Genomic DNA, 21,887 nt, shown 5'->3' on the forward strand with positions numbered 1-21,887 from the left:
AAATGCTGAGGTATTGAGTCTGTTACGCAAACCGCCAATACTCTGCAGGATCCTAAAGCGTGCTAATGCCTCTTGGCATCAGTCACTGTGATGTTTGGGCTGAAGAAAGGTTTTGAAGTTCCCAAACGATTGACCAGGAGGGAGAGAACATGCCAGTTGGGTCCTACACACGAGTAGGACAATCCTAACACCAATGAGGCTGAACATTGGAAGATTCAAGACAGACAAAAGAAAACACTTATTCACACAGCACATTGTTAAATTATGGACTTCACTCCCACCAGAGTAAACTTGGATGGCTTTAAAAGAGGATTAGACAGAACTATGGAGGAGAAGGGTATCAGTGGCTGCTAGCCATGATGACTATGTTCTACCTTCACTGTCAGATACAGTACAGTATGTTTCCAAACACCAGGTCCTAGGAATCACAAGATGTCTTTCCTGCTCGTGGCCTTCCTATTGACATCTATTTGGACGCTGAGAGAACAGGGTGCTGGACTAGATGGGCATTTGAGCAGGACTCTTCCAATGTTATTATGTTCTACTACTGTACTCTTAACATCTAACATTTATTTACCAGGCTGAGGCTGCAGTCCTATACACGTTTACCTTGTACAGTAATAAGTCTCATTTGACTCAACTTGGCATACTTCTGAGTAGATATGGATAGGATTGCACTGTGAGATTGTTATTGTCCAAAAAATACAGGTGTGATATAGTCATGACACCAGTTTAAATAGTCAGTGTTTTCAGCTCTGATAGCTGTAACCATTAATTGGAGAAGGAGGATTAAGTCAACACTGCTGAATTAATCAAGAGAGTGACATTGGAATGAAATTTTCAGGCATGCCCACAACTTCTGAGGACACCTTCTGAATCTGGCCTTCAGAAGGATAGCTGCAGTGGTTTCCTAGCAAGGGCAACCATTACATTTGTAGATAGAAAAGGGAATCAATTTCCCCTAGGGTTTCCTGGGCAATTGGTCTGAAATGTTAATTATTTAACTTGACATGGGATGACTAGAGAGTCAGCATGGTGTACTTGAGAGTGATGGACTTAGATGTCAGATATGTGGGTTGAAATTGCAGATTACTCTTGAGCCTAACCCAGGATTCCTTGAAGTTCCTTGAAAGAAAGTTTGCAGACGTGTGAGAAATAAAATACTCAGAGTTAATAAAAGTAACAAAGAATTTTGAATAACAGGGATATTGAAAATGGAGGTTCTACTGTGAATCAAATGTGAGAAATATGGATGAGTATTCAAGTTTGCACAGCATGGACATGTAAATGCTCAAATCCTGAGAAGATTAATTTCAGCTATATGTCAAATATTTTCCACACTATATTTCTCCTGGCTTTCTAATATCTCCTTATTAGACCTTCCTTGACTTCTAACTATAAACTACAGAGAAAATGTGATCTTGGTGACAGTTATGCGCTGGCATATTGGCCTGTGGGCTAAGCTCATCCCTTGTGTAAGAGCAATTGCAATGAATCTATACTGAAAACTTGAGTTAAATTCACAGCTGGTGCAAGTCATGAAGTACTACTATACGGTGTGCACTGATTTATTTGTCAGTGAGCATGCAAAATGAATAAATTACATCCCAGATCGCTGAAGCAACACTTCACAAAACTTATTTCACTTTAGAAAGTGCAACTCAGGCTGAGGTTTCAACCGTGCTCTCTTTACAGTTTTTTGCCCGTGGGGTCAAATACTCAAATTCTGCAGCTCCCCTACCTCATGGGGTAGTCTTTATCTCCAAAAATTGTTTCTTTTAAGTGGAGGAACCACCACTTAATGGTAGAGTATGTGCTCTGCATGACAAAATTTCCAAGTTCAGTCCTGGCGTTTCAGGTTAAAGGAGTATCTGGTGGCTTCCTCACTGTGAGAAGTGAAGTTACAGGGAACCAGGCAGAGGGCCTTCACGGCAATGGCGCCCTCCCTGTGGAACACCCTCCCACCAGATGTCAGGGAGATAAAGAGCTGCACAACTTTCAGAAGGCAGCCATGTATCAGGAAGTTTTTAATGTTTCATGTTTTATTATGTTTTTATATGTGCTGGAAGCTGACCAGAATGGCTGGGAAAACCCAACCAGATGGGTGGGGTATAAATAATAAAAGTGGTGTTGTTGTTGTTGTTGTTGTTGTTGTTAATAGATCACCTGCTAGGTGTGTGTGGAAGGCTACCCCACCTGCGGCCACACCTGAAGCAGCACTATCAATAGCAAGGCTGAAGGAAAGAATTTCATCCTCCAGCTTCACATGCAGTTTCACAGATTGGGGTTACAGTAAATATGCTGAGTATTCTGAACATATATCCAAAATTAGAATACTGCATGAAAGTGCTTTTTCCTTGCAGGGGAGGAAACAAGTAAGGTTGGCTTTCCTTTAAAATATGTGTCATTACCAAGGACAAATTGGAGAGAGGATAAGGCACTTTATTATAAATTTATTGCACTTGGTAGAGCATGCTAAGTCAATTTCACCTTGAAAATTATAAATCCTGGTAAGCATGATATTAATTTATGTCTCGGCAGCAGTGTAAAACACTTTTTCTAGTGTTGAAATATTGATGTGAAAGAACTTTCACTGGAACAAAGTTTCAGTGAAAGTTCCTTCTAGCCTATCTAGAAGGCTCAAAACAGTGTGCGCCTATGCAACAGGTGACCCACCAAGCTAAATGCAGTCCACTGGGCATTTATCGTGGCCTGCCACAGGCTCAGTGTTTGTTTAGTGGGGTTTTTTTTTAGAAGTCTTATATCCCACTTTAGGGGATGCAGGTGGCACTGTGGGCTAAACCACAGAGCCTAGGGCTTGCCGATTGGAAGGTCACGATTCGAATCCCCATGACTGGGTGAGCGCCCGTTGTTTGGTCCCAGCTCCTGCCCACCTAGCAGTTTGAAAGCACATTAAGTTCAAGTAGATAAATAGGTAGAGCAGTGCACGGAAATGTCATTTACCTTCCCGCTGGAGCGGTACCTATTTATCTACTTGAACTTAATGTGCTTTCTGCGGACAAACACCTGCTCCCTCGGCCTATAGAGCGAGATGAGCGTGCAAGCCCGCGACTGGACCTAACGGTCGGGGTACCTTTACCTTTTATATCCCACTTTATGTCATGCCCACCTCAGAGTGGTTTCCTTATACAAAATACTTCAACTACAACCAAGTCAAGAACATAACATACAAGACAAACATAATAATTCATAGCAATTTCATTCCATTTAACAACAGTACAAAAAAAGGGGGAAGAAGAGTGACAGAGAAGCTGGAGAAAAACAAAGTCGGCCTGCAGATGTAGAGAATCCCTACTAGCAAAAGAGAACAGCACCTCTTGGCAGAGAGTTTTCCATTCTTGGCAGCCATCTTGGTTGTCAGGCTGGACAGTAAACCATGGACTGCAGATCAGAAGAAAGTGAATAGATTCTACAAGGTGCAGAGGGGCTGATGTAATCACTGTGTGATGGCCTGGGACTAGGGCTCGGACCCTGAACCGGAGGAGTCTCAGTCTGCACAGGTTCCCCTGCAACAAGCACCAGCAGAGCCGAGTCAGGGGCCTGAGCCTGCCCTGGCTCCAGATGCGGGAATTACCTCGTTGCCCTCTGCTGGGCCATCACATGCAGCTGCTCCACTACCAGTTGGGTCAGGCGAGGCTGAGGCGGCCTCTGGGTCTAGTAACCCACCAACGTCTCCCAAGCTGCAGAGACTCAGGTCTGAGAGAAGGAGAGACTTGAGTACTCGCAGGAGGAGTGCTCGCCTTCGGGCGAGACAGGGAGGTGAGTCATCAGGACCAGCCCTTACCCTGTCAGATATAAAAGGCTGCCAGACCCTGTCCCAGGTTGCGGGAGCAACATTGCTGCTTGCTGGAACCTGCCTGTGCCTGACCTAGCCTGGTTTCCTGCCTTGGCCCTATTGGACTAACTCCTCGTGGAATCCTTGGATTCGGGACTGGACCTGGACCGCATTGCTCGGGTTAACCCCCAGGCCCAGCACACACTGTAGGTTACTAAGCATGACCTTCACCCCATGCGGGTTGCAAGAATAGCACCACAAGCATGGCCAGCTTGCTAGATCTCCATTGCTTGCTGGGTTGGAATAATTCCGTACCCCATTGTTTTTCTGGGATGGCACAAGCAGTTAAGGACTCAAGTAAGCCAAATCACTTTTCTCCACTAATCCCCCATTTTCCACTTTTCCTTTCCCATTGACACTCAAACTTCTGTGGCTTTTGGGGGTGAATGAGAAAGCTCATGTTTGTCTTGCATATTGATTTCTGTTTTTGGAGCATGCCTATTTATTTATTTATTTGGAGTGGGCAGTTTGGTACTTCTGCATAACTTGAGATTCACCTGGATAGACTGATACTTCCCACTTCTTTGTTGGTGGCCCCAATTTGGCATGGGGGTGGGCACTGAGTCCAGTATTATAGGGAGTGATAGCACCACCCATGTACACAGAGCACACAAGAGGACAGTAACCAGATCTCACTTTCCCAGTGGGGAAAGTGGCAAGGGAAAGCCCGGTCAGATGTTTCTGAACCATGGACAGCTCCAAGTCAGCCACTCACTCTAACCAATGAGACCTGATTTTTGCAGCTGAAGGCAGGCAGCAGAAACCTGGACTGAGCCCCTGACAGGCTATCATAAATAGTCAGGGAGGCTGTGCTCAGCCCCTTGGAACACGCATTGTGTGGGACTGACATAGTGAATAATAAAATGTGAGTGATTTTGAGGACATTTTCTGCAAGTGTTTTCCCTTGTAAAATGTGGACTTTGTGTTTGTCTTCTGACTTCACCAGCAATTTAATGAATATTACACATTATCCTGGATATCTGATTACTTTTCTTACTCTGTCCCCAAAGCCTGTGTAGTGATCACACAGGGTCCCCGGACCTTTAACGGTGTATTGATCCCTGTGCCACCACTGTGCTTGCTTCCCTGCTGCCACCAACCAGTTACTCTCTGGTAAAAACCAGTTACTCTCTGGTAAAACACTGAGTCCAGTCAGTTGTTAAAAGTGAACCAAAAAAACCAAGTTTATTTTACAGACATTAACAAGTTTATGGTTTCTCCGATAATATTCCTGTCAGTATCTTAACTTTATTTTCTTTACTGGCCTATACCTTCCTAATACCTTCTGACTGTTTATCTCAACTGTTTGACTGACTCCTCTTAACAAATTCTCTCACTCTCTCACACCAGACTAGCCCAATCCACAGACTTATATTATCTGTCTCTTTTAACTCCAGATTGTCTTCTCCACCCTAACTCTAACTCTCCCCCCAAAAACCTCTGTGCTTAAACCTGATACACAGTTAACTCCACCCCCTGGGTTCCCATTGGTTAGTCATTTTACAATTAGTTAACCCTTTCCCTATGAACCCAGTATGATGTCACACACCTAGGAGGGAAAACGCCACAGCCTGCAACTTAAAAGTTATGGTAAAAAATAATTTCAACCACATGTGGTCTGCAAAGTGCCTTCTCCCATTTCTTCTGCCCCAGACTCTGCGGTTAGCAGGGGAATGGAGGGCCTGCTACATAGAGCTGCATGGTGTTTCTGCCCAACAGTAGAAATCTATTGAGATTCTGCCAACAAGTAAAAGGAATCTTGTTCTCCTAGGCATTTGGAATCAAGGAGTAAAACCACTCACTGGATGGTTGCATAATTACATAGGTGGATGGATGGTTGGGTTGGTAACCAGGTAGATAGAAGACTTCTGTAATTAGGACTATCACTGTGAGCTCCCTTATGGCAATACTTGACCAGAGTTTTGAACTTGATAAAGGAGTGTTAATAGCCTGTGATATTCAGGTAATGTGTCTCCATCAGAGCAAACTCTTAGATAATTGCTTCTTCATGCAGGACCACTGTGGAATGCTCAGAATAGGAAAAATTATAAAAAGGGAGGGGGAAGGGCATATTTTTTCTCCAACATCAAAGGTAAAGGTAAACCATGGGTAGGGAAACCAAGGCCTGGGGGCCGGATCCGGCCCAATTGCCTTCTAAATCCGGCCCACGGATGGTCCGGGAATCAGCATGTTTTTACACAGGTAGAATGTGTCCTTTTATTCTAAATGCATCTCTGGGTTATTTGTGGGGCATAGGAATTCATTCATTATTATTTTTTCAAAATATAGTCTGGCCCCCCACAAGGTCTGAGGGACAGTGGACTGGCCCCCTGCTGAAAAAGTTTGCTGACCCCTGATGTAAACTAAGTGTGTGGATCTTTCATGTGAGAAACAGAGCTCAGCTTTGGAATCTACAAACACAGAGGATGAGCTTCTTGGGAATAACTCTCTCTCTCTCTCTCTCTCTCTCTCTCAATCACCACATGGAAGATCTCACCATTTGGAGAAGTGGGATAAGCGTAATTCCATGTATATCAACATATTTTGTTATGCTCACCCCACTTCTCAGAACACACATACACACACAACTCAAAATCTACTACTACACACTGATATCAACATTTTAAAAAGATAATTGGAATAATCCGCATTAAAATCATAATCACTGCAGTGGAACTGATTGAGGTGTTACAAGGAAAATATCTATTAATTCTTCTCTAAGTGACAACAGTTAATTTGATGTTCACGGTAATATTATCAATCACTATTAAAAATGGCAACTTTGCAATGTGCTCCTTCTACCAGCTAATGTCCCATAGTTTCAATCTTTTAACAAACTGAATGAAACAAGATGTTAAAAATGGAGCTAATGGTGGGATTTTCTGTAATAATAATTTTGTGATAATAATGACTTCATTTCCAATTACAGTAGGTGAAATACTTGTTCCTGAGATATCTTTTTTTTATAAATCTCACCTCTTAGGATCAGAGTTGAATTGCCTTCCTCCATTTCTATCGAACACATACACACACAAATTTATATATTCACACTTTATTTACAGCCTAACAAAATTAACGTTTTTATTGTTGGAACAACATTAGAAACTGAAAGGAATTGGAAAGTTTGAAGTTCTGGTCTAGTCTGTAATAATGCAATAATAGTACAATCCTATACACGTCAAGTTAATATGAATTCAAAGAAAGTGGGTATATTGCAGACTTGACCCCATAATAATGGTTAGTTTACTACTGTACCCTTCACCTGATTTCTTAAGTCCAGCAACCAAAACTCAATCTAGTCTACAAAGACTGTTTTCACCATCTATTAGATAGCCCTTGACAAACTCAAAACCAGTCTTTGTAAGACTATTGAAGGTCAGCCATCAGGAAATGTAGGCACAAGTCCCCTGTTCATTTCCATCCCTCAACCCCATAACCCCAACTCCCTGTAACCCAACATACCCTCTTCTTATCCAGACATTGACAGACAGATCTTGCATTCTAACTCCAGGTCAGTGGCAACAAGTTTGATCTTAGAACAAAGTGGATAGCTAAATGAAAACATTAACTTGGTGTGCTGCAGCTGTAAAAAAGAAAAAGGCAAAATTCATTTTAGGAGCTGTTGGGAAAAGAACTGACAATAAAACTGTCAATTTTGCAATGCCTTTATCGAAATTTACGGTGCAACCGCCTTTGAAATACTGTGTGCAGTTCTGGTTGCCACCTCTCAAAAGGGATATTTTAGAGAGGTATAAAGTGTAGGTGAAGGGCAATCAAAGTGATTAGTGACACAGGGTAAGTCCCCTAAGAGGAAAGGTGACAACATTGGCAGCTGTTTAATTTAGAAACAAAGGCCAGCAAAGGGGACATGTCAGAGGAATAGAACAATATCCATGGGCAGAGATGTGGGTCTCCCTTCTCTTGTAATCTTAGAATCTGGGGTTATCCAGAGAAGCTGAATGGTGGAAGATTCAGGACAGACAGAACGAAATAATATTCCCATTTCACATAATAAGGAATTTGGTACCATAAGCCATGGTGATGACCATGAACTTGGATGGCTTGGAAAGAGAATTAAACAAATTCATGGAAGATAATGCTATCAATGGCTTCTTTACTGTCAGAAGGAGCATAACTCTGAATATCAGTTGATAGGAACAGCAGGAAAAGGCTATTGTGTTCATGTCCCACCTATTTTGTGGAATGCTTGTATATGGGTTTCCCAAGACCTGACAACCAGGTGATAACTGGGTCATACTAAACTCCTTTTAGAGAGCTAACGTATACAGTGCTTTGCAAAGCACTCTGCAAGTCCCATGCAATAATAATAATAATAATAATAATAATAATAATAATAATAATAATAATAATAGAATGCTCACCTGACATTATTGTGTCAGCAGGTGATTAACAGGTGGGCAGCTCTGTCAAACTTGGCCAGACCCCTGCTTTACAGAGACCAAGAAGCTTACCATCTAAAATTAAACACAGAGGGAACAACAGTGCAGAGATGGGAAAATAGAGAAGTAATACCCCATTGTTTCAGTTGCACGGACTTAGGCTTAATTACAGTGGGAACTAGGGGGTCCATGAAAAGGGGTTTTTAGAAGGATGATTTGAATGAAGAAGAGGGAGGCATCAGACAGTTCTGAGAAACAGCTCCAAGAATACGAGGCAGCAAGGGAGCAAGAACAAGAGCCCATTGAGGGAACACTGCTTGCCAAATATCCTCCAGGTGCTTTCTCGTTCATAATGTGTAGATTTTGCTGGTAAATGTGCTTTCAGCATAGTATTAATGATGCTAGGAGACAAAAGTGCTGGCAAGTTTCAGTACACCATGGTCTTCCAAAAACACATTAAATCCAATGGAGAAGCATAATGGAATTTGGATCAATCATCGGTAATGGACTTATGTATAATTCAGTTTCTCTGAATTACCTGAGCCTTGCTACGCCATTTAGCAGGGGTGATATTCCACTGACATTTATCAGCAATCATATTGAAAAAGCAGGACATTCTGAATGGGATTTTTTTTTCTTGGGAGAGTGGGTAGTAGATTTTATGCCAGTACAAAGTCTAGATTTGGGGGCTTGATTCTAAAATATTTCACCGAAACGAATAAAACTGGCAAATTTGGGGTTAACACCTGGCAAGTCATGCGAGCTTTGAGAAGATATTTACAACAAAGGTGTGTTGCAAGGAACCAAATTTATGTTGCATAAAAAAAAAATACCCCACACCATTGCAGCAATACTGGAAGGCAATGCTTAAGATGGAGCAATAATTTGAAACATAAAGGAAAAGGGCAGAATATAGAAACAAGTGAGTTAACAATAAGTAGGCAGTGTTACCTTCTGGTTGCTGATGGTAAAGCTTAAGTGGATTTGAATCGTGCAGAATTTATGGCAGGGCTCAGCAAACTTTTTCAGCAGGGGGCCGGTCTACTCTTCCTCAGACCTTGTGGGAGGCCAGATTATATTTTTAGGGGAAAGAAAAGAACGGATTCCTATGCCCCACAAATAACCCAGAGATGCATTTTAAATAAAAGCACACATTCTACTCATGTAAAAACACAATTTTGCTGGATTTAGAAGGCAATTGGGCCAGATCCGGCCCCCAGGCCTTAGTTTGCCTACCCATGATCTATGGCATTAGCAGAGTACTTTAATTTTTTATTACATTTTTATCCCACCTTTCTTCCACGGAACTCATGATGGCTTACAGGGTTCTGTTTCTCCCCACTTTATATTTTATATTCACAATAACCCTGAGTGGTAGGTTAGGCTGAGGGACTGTAAATGGCATTAAAGGCATTAAAAATGTGTCTTTTAGGATAAAATACTTTGAAAAGTATGTACACTGGGATAAGAATACTATGAGGGGTTTTTAATATATATATATATTAATGGATGAAGAAATGGAGTTACAAATATGTGAAATTGTGAAATTGACACAGACCAGAAATAGTCTGTTCCATCCACTCCTACATGACTAAAGAAAGAAAGATGAGAACCTTCAGTCTCAGCAACTGCTTCATGGGAGCAAGAGCTACCAGAGATGTGTTGCTGTGCTCATTAGGCCTGACACGCCTGTGCAGAACGTGTTTTTCCTGATACAGTAAAGCGTTAACTCCAGCTTGCACAGTGTGGTTTACTGCTGGCTTGCTCTGGACAAGTGGCTACCTAAAGCAGTGGTACTCTCCAAGGTGCTGAACTGAAATAAGCATCAAAGGCAGGTCCCTACTATGAGAAGTTTGCAATCTTAATTTCAGCCAGGGAGTGGAAGATATGGGAAGGGAGAGGCAAGGATAAGAAACAACAGGCAGTGGAGAACACTGAGAGTGAGTTAAGATAACATAGTTCAAATGAAAAAAAATTCCTTCCAGTAGCACCTTAAAGACCAACTAAGTTAGTTCTTGGTATGAGCTTTCGTGTGCATGCACACTTCTTCAGATACACTGAAACAGAAGTCACCAGACCCTTCTATATAGTGAGAAGGTGGGGAGGGGTATTACTCAGAAGGGTGGTGGGAATGGGTGATTGGCAGATAGCTGTGATGAGCCTGTTGACGACTCTTAACGACTGCAATAGGTCTTACAGGAAAAAGCAAGGGGTGAGAAGGTGAAAAATGGCTTTGTCATGTATAATGAGATAAGAATCCAATGTCTTTGTTCAGACCAGGTCTCTCCATGGTTTTAAGTTTGGTAATAAGTTGCAATTCAGCAGCTTCTCTTTCCAGTCTATTTCTGAAATTCCTTTGTAGTAAAACAGCTACTTTAAGATCTTGTATAGAATGTCCTGGGAGATTGAAGTGTTCTCCTACTGGTTTCTCTGTCTTGTGATTCTTGATGTCAGATTTATGTCCGTTTATTCTTTGGCGTAAGGTTTGGCCTGTTTGTCCAATATAGAGAGCTGAAGGACACTGTTGGCATTTGATGGCAATTATATAGAAGGGTCTGGTAACTTCTGTTTCAGTGTATCTGAAGAAGTGTGCATGCACACGAAAGCTCATACCAAGAACTAACTTAGTTGGTCTTTAAGGTGCTACTGGAAGGATTTTTTTTTGTTTTGACTATGGCAGACCAACACGGCTACCTATCTGTAAATAGTTCAAATGGAAGAAGTTGCCGGTCTTTAAGTTTTGTTTCAGTTGAGGAAGAAGATTAAGGGCCAAGATGGGGAAACTTTTTGTGATGGCCTGGGATTCGGACTCGGATGCTGAACCTGAGGGATCCCAGCCTGCACAGGATTCTCCGCCTCCAGAACCAGCTGAACCAGGGCTGGGGCATGAGCCTGAAGGGTCCTCACCTGTGCTGGATCCTCAGGTGCAGGCATCAGTTGAGTCTGCTCTGGCTCCTGAGGTGATGGAGGACCCATTGTCTGCAGTTGCTCCACTCTCAGCACTGTCAGAGGAAGCTGAGGTTGCCTCTGGGTCTGGTAACCCTCTCCTGAGCTGCAGAGGCTCAGGGCAGAGAGGCGGAGGGAACTAAGTTCCCGCAGGAGGAGTGCTCGCCTCCAGGCCAGGAGAGGCGAGTCACCAGAGGATCGGGGCTGCCCTATGCCTCGGGGCAGATAAAAGCCAGCCAGCCCCAGTCCCAAGCTGCGGGAGCAACATTGTTGGTTGCTAGTTCCTGCCTGAGCCCTGTCCTGCTTTTCTGCCAGAGCTCCTGACCCGCCCTGGCTCCCTGCTTGCATGCCTGTTCCTGACTTCACCCAGCTCCCTGCTCTGCACCCAGCTTCAGCTACTACGGATTGCCTCCATGTTACGCCTTTGACCTCAGACCGGACTTGGACCTCGCCTCTCAGGTAACCCATGGGACCAGACACTTTTACAGTCTGAGGGCCACATGCCAGTGGTGGGCAGAGCCAGAGGAAAAAGTGGGTGGAGCAATGAATGCAAATTTCACATTTGTACAATAGGCTAACTTCTATACACACTCATACATTCCTCTCCATCCTCCTTCCGGGCATGCAGGAGCATTATGAGAGTTCAAGGACACATTCCAACCAGCCAAAAGCAATCAAGGAGGGTGCAGAGCAGGGCTGTTGAGGGATGTGGCTTAGGGAGTAAAGTTGGGGAGGGGGTGCAGCCTGGGGAGAGTCCTGAGGAAAAGATAAAAAGGCCTGGAGGTTCTCCATCACTGTGTTAAGGATTATGCCCAAAAAACTGAACATCAAAAGGAGGGAAGGAAGAGAAAGAGGTGATGCTGCTAGGCATTCTGGGAGGAAGTCTCATTAGGAGAGCAGCAAGAGAACTGTGGCAGAGTCTAATAGAGCAGAAGAGCTTTGGACATGTCTGTGATCCAAATAGGCAAATCATCCACATGAGAGAGGGAGAGACAGAGACAGAGACAGAGACAGAGAGAGAGAGAGAGAGAGAGAGAGAGAGAGAGAGAGAGAGAGAGAGAGAGAGAGAGAGACCACTGATCTGCTTTGTGAGTATGGTAGAAGAGACATGAGAGAAAATTGGCTCTCTGATTCCCTTTATAAACACAAGCCAAGCAGGTACTTTTCATAATCTCATCCACTATATCCTTGCTTTTAGAGGAAAGAAAAATGAAATGTGCTCTTCCCTTCTGCTCCTTTCATTTTTTAAAAGAGCAGCCTGTGCTCTTCCCATTGCATTGTTGTTAAAAGCTCCCTTGCTTTTAAGTAGAGGTCCCTCTTTCTCTTTCTTCTTCATCTGTTCACTGGGTTTTATTTTATTTTTATTTTTGCTCCAGCAAATGAAGATGCAGTTTGTGGACCCACACTTAAATAAAAATTAGCAGAGCTCAGTAAATTGGATATCAGTTTTCTGTTTTCTGTTTTTCACCTGCTGTTAGAATGACCAGACTCGGGGAAATATCAGCAGTTGCTGGCCTCTCTTCCCATCCCCACCACCCCACAATAGAGACACTGTGATGTAAAAACATGGAAACCCACCATAATCTGATTCATACACAAGGTCACCTACTTTTCACCACTTAGCCTAACCAAACTTGTAGGGTCTGCATTAAAAAACAACACATTCAGTAGCATGGACATGATCCTATCAAAGTCCAGCACTTACTGCACATTGATTTCAAGTAGGAAATGTTTAAGATTGGTTAGCTGTCCCGATACCACATCCACTTGGAGCATAATAGATGGCCTTTAGTTCTATATTTCGCATTGCTTTCTGACATACGGGTTCCTCCTATTTCAGACAGTTGAAAGAAAAAGTATGAACACTTAAAATGGACAATCTAATACTTTATGCTTTGGAAATGACCCAGACTTCTATTTCTCACCGTAATCCTTGCTGTTGAAGCTTGGGGTGTGAATGGATTGGATATGGGCATGGGAGAGGGGACTCCATTGTTCATTCTGACAACAGAAATCCCAGATGTAGTTCTTGGGTCAATAAGCTGAAGAGGATCTGTATAATTTCACAGTATGAAAAAGTGTTCTAGTTGATATCTTGTCAGATGAGTTACTTTCCTCTTTGCAACTCTACCTATCTGAACTCGTTTCAGAAAAAAGCACCCCACATATGCTGGAAGTGTGAGAAATCTCATTCCTTTTTCACAGCAGGAGCACAATTCTGCCAAGGTTATCAACACTTTGAAGATCCATGGATTTCAATGGAAGGGCTGGAACATATTATTGCGCAGTGAGAAGATGTTTCATTGGTGGTGTTTAGGGGTTTGGTTCCCCTAAGGGAAGAGGAATCACTGGGAACATGAACATTTGAAATATATATATATATTCTATCATCTATCCTATGATAGACTATGCTGAAATGGCAAAGATGACCTGGAAGATCCGTGACCAAGATGAAGAAAAGTTCGTACAAGACTGGGGAAAAATTATAGAATACCTTAAAGTTCATTGTAAAGAGTTAAAAACATTAGCAGGATTTATATAGCATCTATGAAGTACATGTATTAAGGTTATTAATGGATTTGAGATTGAATGGAAAAGATAAGATGTGTAAGGGAACAAAGGGGAGATTTTGGAAACCAGGGGGTGGGGGAGGGGGGAGTCCAGAAGGCATAAATAATTGATTCATTTTAATTTGTGTTATGTTGAAAATGTAAAATAAAAACTATTTTAAAAAGAGAGAAAAATATATACGTATATTAAAATACAAAATCAAAAACATCACAGAACAAAAATATCACAGAAAATATGTATGAAATATTGAAGCAGAAGCAAAGAGAGGACCAGAGAAAACTGTAGTAAATTCCGGACTTTTTATATAAAGAAAATAATAGAAATTATACCAAGTCTATAAAAATCCATTTCCATGGATATCCTTTGTTTTCCAGGGGGATGAGTTGCATGCATTGCCAGCAAAGCTTTGTTTCTGAAGATCTGCACATATTGCTACTTTATTGTATTATCCACAGTCATCTATAGGTTGATGTGCGGTGGGGAGATTGGTTATGTTTTGCATTATTAACATAAACAATAAATTCATACCAAAAAGAAAGGAATTTGTACTTACAGTACTTATTTTATCTCTAGAGGGTCTCAGGTTATGTGATTTTTTTCTAGCAGTGCTCCTTCCCATACCCATGTCACATGTACCAGTGAGAAATATCTGCTCCAACTAGATCCCTCCAAAATTAGGCCATTATGGAGTTAGTGTACAGATAATCAACATATTACACTGTAATCATTTATCATTCACTTCAAAGATGTTTAGAAGAGCCAGTAGTGGGGTGAATGTTATGTTACAGTTTGTAACTGCATTAATTAATTACAGTGGTACCTCGGGTTACATACGCTTCAGGTTACAGACTCCGCTAACCCAGAAATAGTGCTTCAGGTTAAGAACTTTGCTTCTGGATAAGAACAGAAATTGGGCTCCGACGGCACGGCAGCAGCAGGAGGCCCCATTAGCTAAAGTGGTGCTTCAGGTTAAGAACAGTTTCAGGTTAAGAACGGACCTCCGAAACGAATTAAGTACTTAACCCGAGGTACCACTGTATTCTTTTGGAACCAAATCTGTGGTCAGCTTTTGAACTTGGGTCATTTCAGCTTATTCCTTTATTTCCATCCCCGGGAAGGCAGAGTGAAAAATTATACAGCATATAAATTGTTGTGACAACTCAAGGAAACTGCAACATCTATTCGGAAGGCAGTGCTTTGCCTTTTGGAGTCTCCTTCCCCACACCCAGCCCAAAATAAGATATGTCCCAGGGTGCTTTTCAGCTATCCAGCATCCTTTGCAGTTTGCTTTTTTCTTGATACTGGTGTTGAAAGGTCTTAGGACAGGGAAGAGGCTATTCTCGCTGCCTGCCCACCTTGTTCCTAAGTGATATTACTGATTCCAGAGGAGGAGAACGTGCTTTGAAAGTGACACTGCCTTACTCAAGATGCCCATAGGTTTCCCTTGACCTAGATGAAAATGTTCCCAGGTTAGATTTGTCTTTTCACTGGGAAAATACTGCTCCCATCATCCCTGACCATTGGCCACACAGGCTGGTCTGATGGGAAATGTAGTCCAAAACATGTAGAGCGCCATATTGGGGGAATCTGCTGACGCTGCTTTTCTGATATTCACTGGATATGAAATGTGCCCAAGTTGAATGTATTAAAAATGTTGGGTTTTTTTCCTATCCTGCTCCTAGACCATCTTCTATAGCCACTTGATGGATTTTCTTTCTTTCTTTTTTAAATATTTTTTTTTATTGGTTTTAACATACTTTCCAGACTAAACAAGCATCCCTTCTCATCTTATACATTTATGGCTATAGTTAGCCCATGACTTCTATCAATCCCGTCTAATGATTTTCAAAATTCATCTCCTATTCCTGCATTTTCTCTCATAACTGTTGCTTGGTCATCAAAACCCTCTAATCCATTTTCTTACACACTTGCTGGGTTTTCATTCAGGCCCAGTGACTTACGCCTGCTACCCTGGACATATTTTTATTTTTATTTTTATTTTTGGACCCCTAACAACAAAGTAAATTTGAGGGTTTCCACTGGAAGAAGCACTGTGCCTAAGACATAATCTCTGCTAAGTCTACTAAGCAGAGGACTATGCCTTCATAATGAGATTCCGATCAAGACGATTGATGTTACACATGGAGCAGCTGCTTCAACTGATATATCTTTGCTCTGCATTTCCAACATAATTTTTAGGGCAAACTGTTCCTAATGCACTTTCCCCCTGACTGAAGTTCTGAAACTGGAATAGCATATGGATGCAATATTAATGAATCACCGAAGCTAAGATTCCTTTTTCTTTTTGTTAATGTCACCGTGTCTCACGAGACAGCATATCACACGTTTCTGTTTCCCCTGCGCTCACTCGCTACCCCCACCCGAAAAAGAAATCTAGTTAGCTTCAGAACAGCAGAGTTCAAAGCCTGCGAAAACAAGACGCTCCAGCTTAATAAACAACTCTTTGAACCTTCTAGCTGAGATGGAACACACTTCCAAAACAGCTGTAAAGCACCGTCGTCCCAGCTATTTCTTACATAGGACTTGAGCAAAATGTTCCATTTTGAAAATCAGTAATGAGCTTGAGCAAACTGGAACAGTTGAGTGCATTCCAAAAGGATTGTCTTAGAAAACTCTGTGAGTGCTAAGAATTTCATAATGGGCTTCTTGGACTATGTGGCCTGTATCACATTACAGCCCCACTAAATTGGTTGTCAGCTCCTGGATCCTCAACCCCATGCCTGCTTTTAATTATATATGAAAAAGTAGTGCAAAAGTGCAGAACAAGATGCTCAAGAGATATCAAAGTATCTAAAACAACAACATCCATAATTCAAATCAGTTTAAGAAAATGCAAATCTGATTTTAGGTCAAATAATCCAGCTCTTAAAAATTATACTAAAAAAACTAGCAATACCAAACGCATTCATTAGGAAAATATTATTAAAATAGTATTAAAAGCATTAGATTCCTAGCAGATCTTGGTGATGTTACCAGCTGAGGTTTTAATATGTGGACTCTTAGCAAAGCAAAATTTCTCCATTATTATTATCATTATGTCTTTTCCATTCTATCTGCTTGGCCTATTTGCCTGTCATGACCTTCTCTTCTCTTCTCTGCTGTGATGCTGCCATGGGGTTCTGCAAGCAGAAGTCATAGTGTTGTTGTTGGCACCACAAGTGGCCTTTGACCCAGCTATTCGGATGCCACAGAAGGGTCAGCAGCATGGTACGAGGCAGATGAGTACTCAGTAAGTGTTTAATGTGTGACATTTTAATGTATTTTTAATCTTTGTTGGAAGCCACCCAGAGTGGCTGGGGAAACCCAGCCAGATGGGCGGGGTACAAATAAATTGTTGTTGTTGTTGTTCGAAATAAAAGATAATGGGACCCCTGACCATTAGGTCCAGTCATGACTGACTCTGGGGTTGCGGTGCTCATCTTGCTTTATTGGCTGAGGGAGCCGGCGTACAGCTTCTGGGTCATGTGGCCAGCATGACTAAGCCGCTTCTGGCGAACCAGAGCAGCTGCTTTCGAACCGCTAGGTTGGCAGGAGCATGGACCAAGCAACAGGAGCTCACCCCATCGCGGGATTCGAACCGCCGACCTAGGCTCTGTGGTTTAACCCACAGTGCCACCCGTGTCCCTATTATTGGAAATAAACACACCTATAATAGCTGCACAAGCCTTTTGCAAAGAGTTAAAATTTCAAAAGAAACTAGTGCAGGATAAAACCACCACGTGACACACAAATTCTCTTTTAAAAACATCAGTTTACATTATTTCAGAAATTTGTTTGCTCTGAATATTAGTTGCAAGCAAATGAATGGGTAGCTATTTTGCTTTTATATTAGGGCTGAGCTGAAAAATAGCTATTTCCTCAAAAATTCCTTCCTCGCTTGGCTTTTCCTTTTTCAGAAAATGTGAATGTGGGAGAGAATTAAAAGAGGACAAGAATCATTGCCCTCCCTTGACTGCATAATGTCTTCATTTAACAAATAAAATGTGGGTACATGTTATTATGAAGCTAATTCAAAGATGACAATCTATCTCATCCATGAAATGATTGGTTTGGAGCACATGAGCTAAGAAAAAATGGCGCTGAAGCAGATGATTGGGGAAAGAAGCAGTCATGAAGAAAGAGAAAGGGGAAGGAAATCAGGAAACATCTTGCCCATGAAAACCCTCCCTTGAATATTTAGCAAAATACTAGTTTATATCAATGGTAGTTAAATCTAAAACTCTAGTTTGAAGGATCTGGGAAGATTGTGAAAGACAGCCAAGGTGATGTTTGTCATTGCCCTGTCTTTTTGACCTCCATGCTCAGAACTCTTGTTGGCAGCAATCCACAAGAAATCCACTTAAGTGCTGACAAGAAACCAGATTTCTTTCACTTTTGTCTTGAAATTACCATTGATTCAATGCACATCAAAAAAAGAAGACAAACTCATGCTTTCTTCTGTTGTTAACACACTATTTTGCCTAAAGCTAAAATTTCAGACACATTTAGAAGGTCTTGCTTAGGACACAGAGTGTTCTTTTTCATTTTGCTTGCTTGCTTGAAAAACAAACCCTCTCTGATTTCTTTCTTGCAAAACAGAACACTTACCATTCTGGAGAATGCCCAATGCCCCCACAAAGGTAGAATCAAGCTAATCTCTAAAGGAGGAATAGCCATTTTCTTAAGGCCAGGTGCAAAAACAGCTTTAGCACTTAGCTGAAAGGGTGACAGTGGGTTCATTCAAACATCATGCTAAGTGGAGTATTTGGGGAACACTCTGAAATAGCCTTTTAATAGCCTAGGCTTACAGAAGATGAGTGGAACCTAGTAGCTACTGAGACTTGAGGCAAAGGTTGTTGCTACTGGGGGAGCAAACGGTTTCTGCAGTATGAGCCCAAGACAGTGTTGCTTCAGGCTCTTGAAGACTCATGAGAGGGCCCTGGGATGAGGAGGATTTTATTCAGTTCACACTTAAAGGTGAACCTCTGTAATTCAGTTTCTGGAACAATATGAGAACCAAAACACATTGTTTGAAATTCACGCTTCCCCAGATTTTGAACTGCATTTCTCTGGCCAAATAGTGTATACAAAATTGCATATACTGTGGTAAGGTATGCATAAAAATGCATGCATTAGTAAAAATAACATTAAAAATGCATTATATTTGGGGAAGTTGTTTTGCAAAAATGTGTATATTAGCCACATTTGCATATAAATGTGAATATTGGGAGACGTTTGCACTAAAATGCTGATCACTTTTTATGAAGACTTTCAAAATATTGATGATGATCATTGCAAACAGATGTGGAAAATATGGAGAACTGAGCATAAGATTGGAAAACTGAGGAAAAACTCAAATTAACAGATCCAGCCATCTTTATGACAGGCAGATTTGGTCCACAACTGGCCATCCTTGGTTGAAATTTGCTGATGCCATTCATATGTATGAAGAAGCCCCATCTAAGCTGGCAGGAATGCTTGGTTAAATTTCTCAGGGGATAAGGCATATAGACTGTAGGGTTTGGAATACTGAAATATATAGCACCTAGGAAGTTTTATTCCCTCTTTTATATGGGTGCCCCTGAAATGTCCTTGAAAAATACTGTAGGTCTTGGATCAGGTTTGTGCCCCACAGCCTGTAGGAGGTTAATAGGTCTGCTAACATCTGAATCAGAATCCAAGTAAGCAGAGTGATTTAAAACAGCCTTCACTTGACAGCTATCACATGTAAACTTCCCTTAGCTGTCCATTTAAATTTCTACTGATGTTGTTGGAGGTGGGTGAGAAATCATCTGATATGAAAGTAACTGGTCCAGTGAATGGCCTGAGCAAATGATACCATTTTACTGCTGGGCCTATGTGAGAGTGGGCCTGAATGCATAGGAGACTGCCTGAGACCCATCTGCAAATGGTTGAAGCTCTAGAATAAATAGTGGCACATACATTCAACTAATAATAGCTGTAGTAAGATCTGTGTGCAGATGTTCTAAACCTGGTTACTGAATATCATGTTTTGCAATTCCCAATCCCACCCAGGCCTCATAGAAAGACCCAGATGTGGGCATGCTAAATAGTGAAGTTTCTGTTCTCAGCTCTGGGATCCTGCATGCCAAAGGATGTTTTCATCAGGCGCCTCAGACTCACAAGAAGCCTTTCCAATACATTCCATGTTGTCCCCATGCAACAGGAAACAGTGCCACAACCCTGGACAGTGGTCCCTCAGAAGCACTCATCGTTTCTCAGAAGAGACAGCCTTCCAAAGACTGCAAAAGGTCTCTGTGCTCTGCTGAGACAACAGTTCTGCTCCAGACAGAAACTACACTGCTCTGTCCAAGGTCCTGATGTGACGCTGCTTTGCCTCATAGGACTCTGCCTTGCCTGCTTGTAAGTGCCACAGACCAAGGCTTCCCCCTGTGAGACTCAAAGCGGGGGCAGGACTCTGAACATGCAAAGAAGGGGGATGTTAACTGTGCCCACACCTTCATTCAGATTTAGCACAAGACCTGAAAGAGCTTACACATGAATGGGGATCCTGCTTTTGGGAGGTTCACAGGCAAAGCTCATTAGTGTTTGTATATACATATGCTGTAAAAAGTCATGCCAAATGTGCCCTCCCAGCAGATGTCAAACAAATAAACAACTATGTGATTTTTAAGGCAGGCCTGTTCAGGGAAGTTGTTTAGTGTTTGATGTTGTATTGAGTTTTTACTGTTTTTGTTGGGAGCATCCCTGCTCCAGAGTCAGATGGGTGGCATATACAGTGGTACCTCGGGTTACATACGCTTCAGGTTACATACGCTTCAGGTTACACACTCCGCTAACCCAGAAATAGTGCTTCAGGTTAAGAACTTTGCTTCAGGATAAGAACAGAAATCATGCTCCGGCAGCGCGGCAGCAGCAGGAGGCCCCATTAGCTAAAGTGGTGCTTCAGGTTAAGAACAGTTTCAGGTTAAGAACAGACCTCCAGAACCAATTAACTACTTAACCCAAGGTACCACTGTAAATATTATTATTATTATTATTATTATTATTATTATTATTATGCCAGTCAGTGTGTTTCTGCTCACCCTCTATTCACATCCAGTAATCCCACATTTAATATCCACACATGCCTCGAGATACGCTACATACAGATACATGCGTTTAGAGAGGGCCCAAATTTGTTAAACTGGCTTTTTACTGGAGAAGCATGACATTACAAGAAAGCAGCCTCAGCCAGCAATTGCTCACTTGCTTGATGGAAAGTCAGATGCATAAATAACAGGCTAAGTGAATGAAAGAATCACGTGCAGCGAAGAGAAATAAATAGCAGAGAATGCAGACAACAAAAGATGATGCTGGGTGTTGTCTGGGATTCCAGAAACGTGTCAGTTTAAGCTACAAGCCAAGAGCTGTGAAGGAAACTGTAAACAGGAATCAGCATCAAGGACCAAAAAGCAACTAAGTGTCAGGATGGTAATTAAAATCTATAGTGTTGGAGAGATGAAAATGGATATAGTGAAAATGTACTGAAAGTTAAAATGATGTTTTGTGCCCAGAAACATGGGGGGAGTGTTATTGAAGAAAATGATGCTGAAATATCCTGTTTAAATAAAAAAGACTTTTGAACAGACAGCGGCCATCATATAATGATTTGTCACTGATGTTCCCAAAGGACTGTGGTGCAATTCATCCAGCTGCTGCACTGACACCAAGCCACCTCAAATGCCAGCTACATTTGGTGTTAAACTTGCTGGCCCTCGGAGACACAGCTTTGAAGCAAAGTAGTTTTAGTAGACAGGCATGTTATTTGCTTGCTTGGTCATCTAAATTGCCAGACAGACATGTACTGGCGTCCTCTAGAGGCCTGGCATGGAAGCTGCTTAAGATCTTGCCAGATATGCTTTGCTAAGTCCGAGCTGTTTCAATATAAGCCATAAATGGGTGGCAGGCTATTTCTGTCCAGGAGCTGTAGCAACCATTTCAATTAACTGTAGCAGTGTTAGTGGTTATTGCCATCCTTAAAATATCCTGGCTCCTAGGTATACCTGGCTTTTGCTGGGGCTTACGTCTTTGAGGCCTTGTGTCGCATCCTTTCTCCAGATGGCTTTTCTCACTATCTCATTTGTTCCACA

General features: G+C 41.9%; 1 long non-coding RNA gene across 1 annotated transcript in view; it reads right to left on the reverse strand.

Annotated features, from left to right (window-relative positions):
• Positions 1 to 7,324: 7,324 nt before the first annotated feature.
• Positions 7,325 to 21,887, reverse strand: part of LOC309377463 — a 34,962-nt gene continuing 20,399 nt past the window's right edge. The window contains exons 2-3 of the long non-coding RNA XR_014171598.1: positions 8,239 to 8,331; positions 7,325 to 7,439 (exon numbers count right to left, since the gene is read on the reverse strand). This is a non-coding gene — a long non-coding RNA (uncharacterized lncRNA). The remainder of the gene's footprint in view (positions 7,440 to 8,238; positions 8,332 to 21,887) is intronic.

Source organism: Podarcis melisellensis (genome assembly GCF_964234715.1).
Source record: "Podarcis melisellensis genome assembly, chromosome: 9".
NCBI classification, from domain to species: domain Eukaryota; kingdom Metazoa; phylum Chordata; class Lepidosauria; order Squamata; family Lacertidae; genus Podarcis; species Podarcis melisellensis.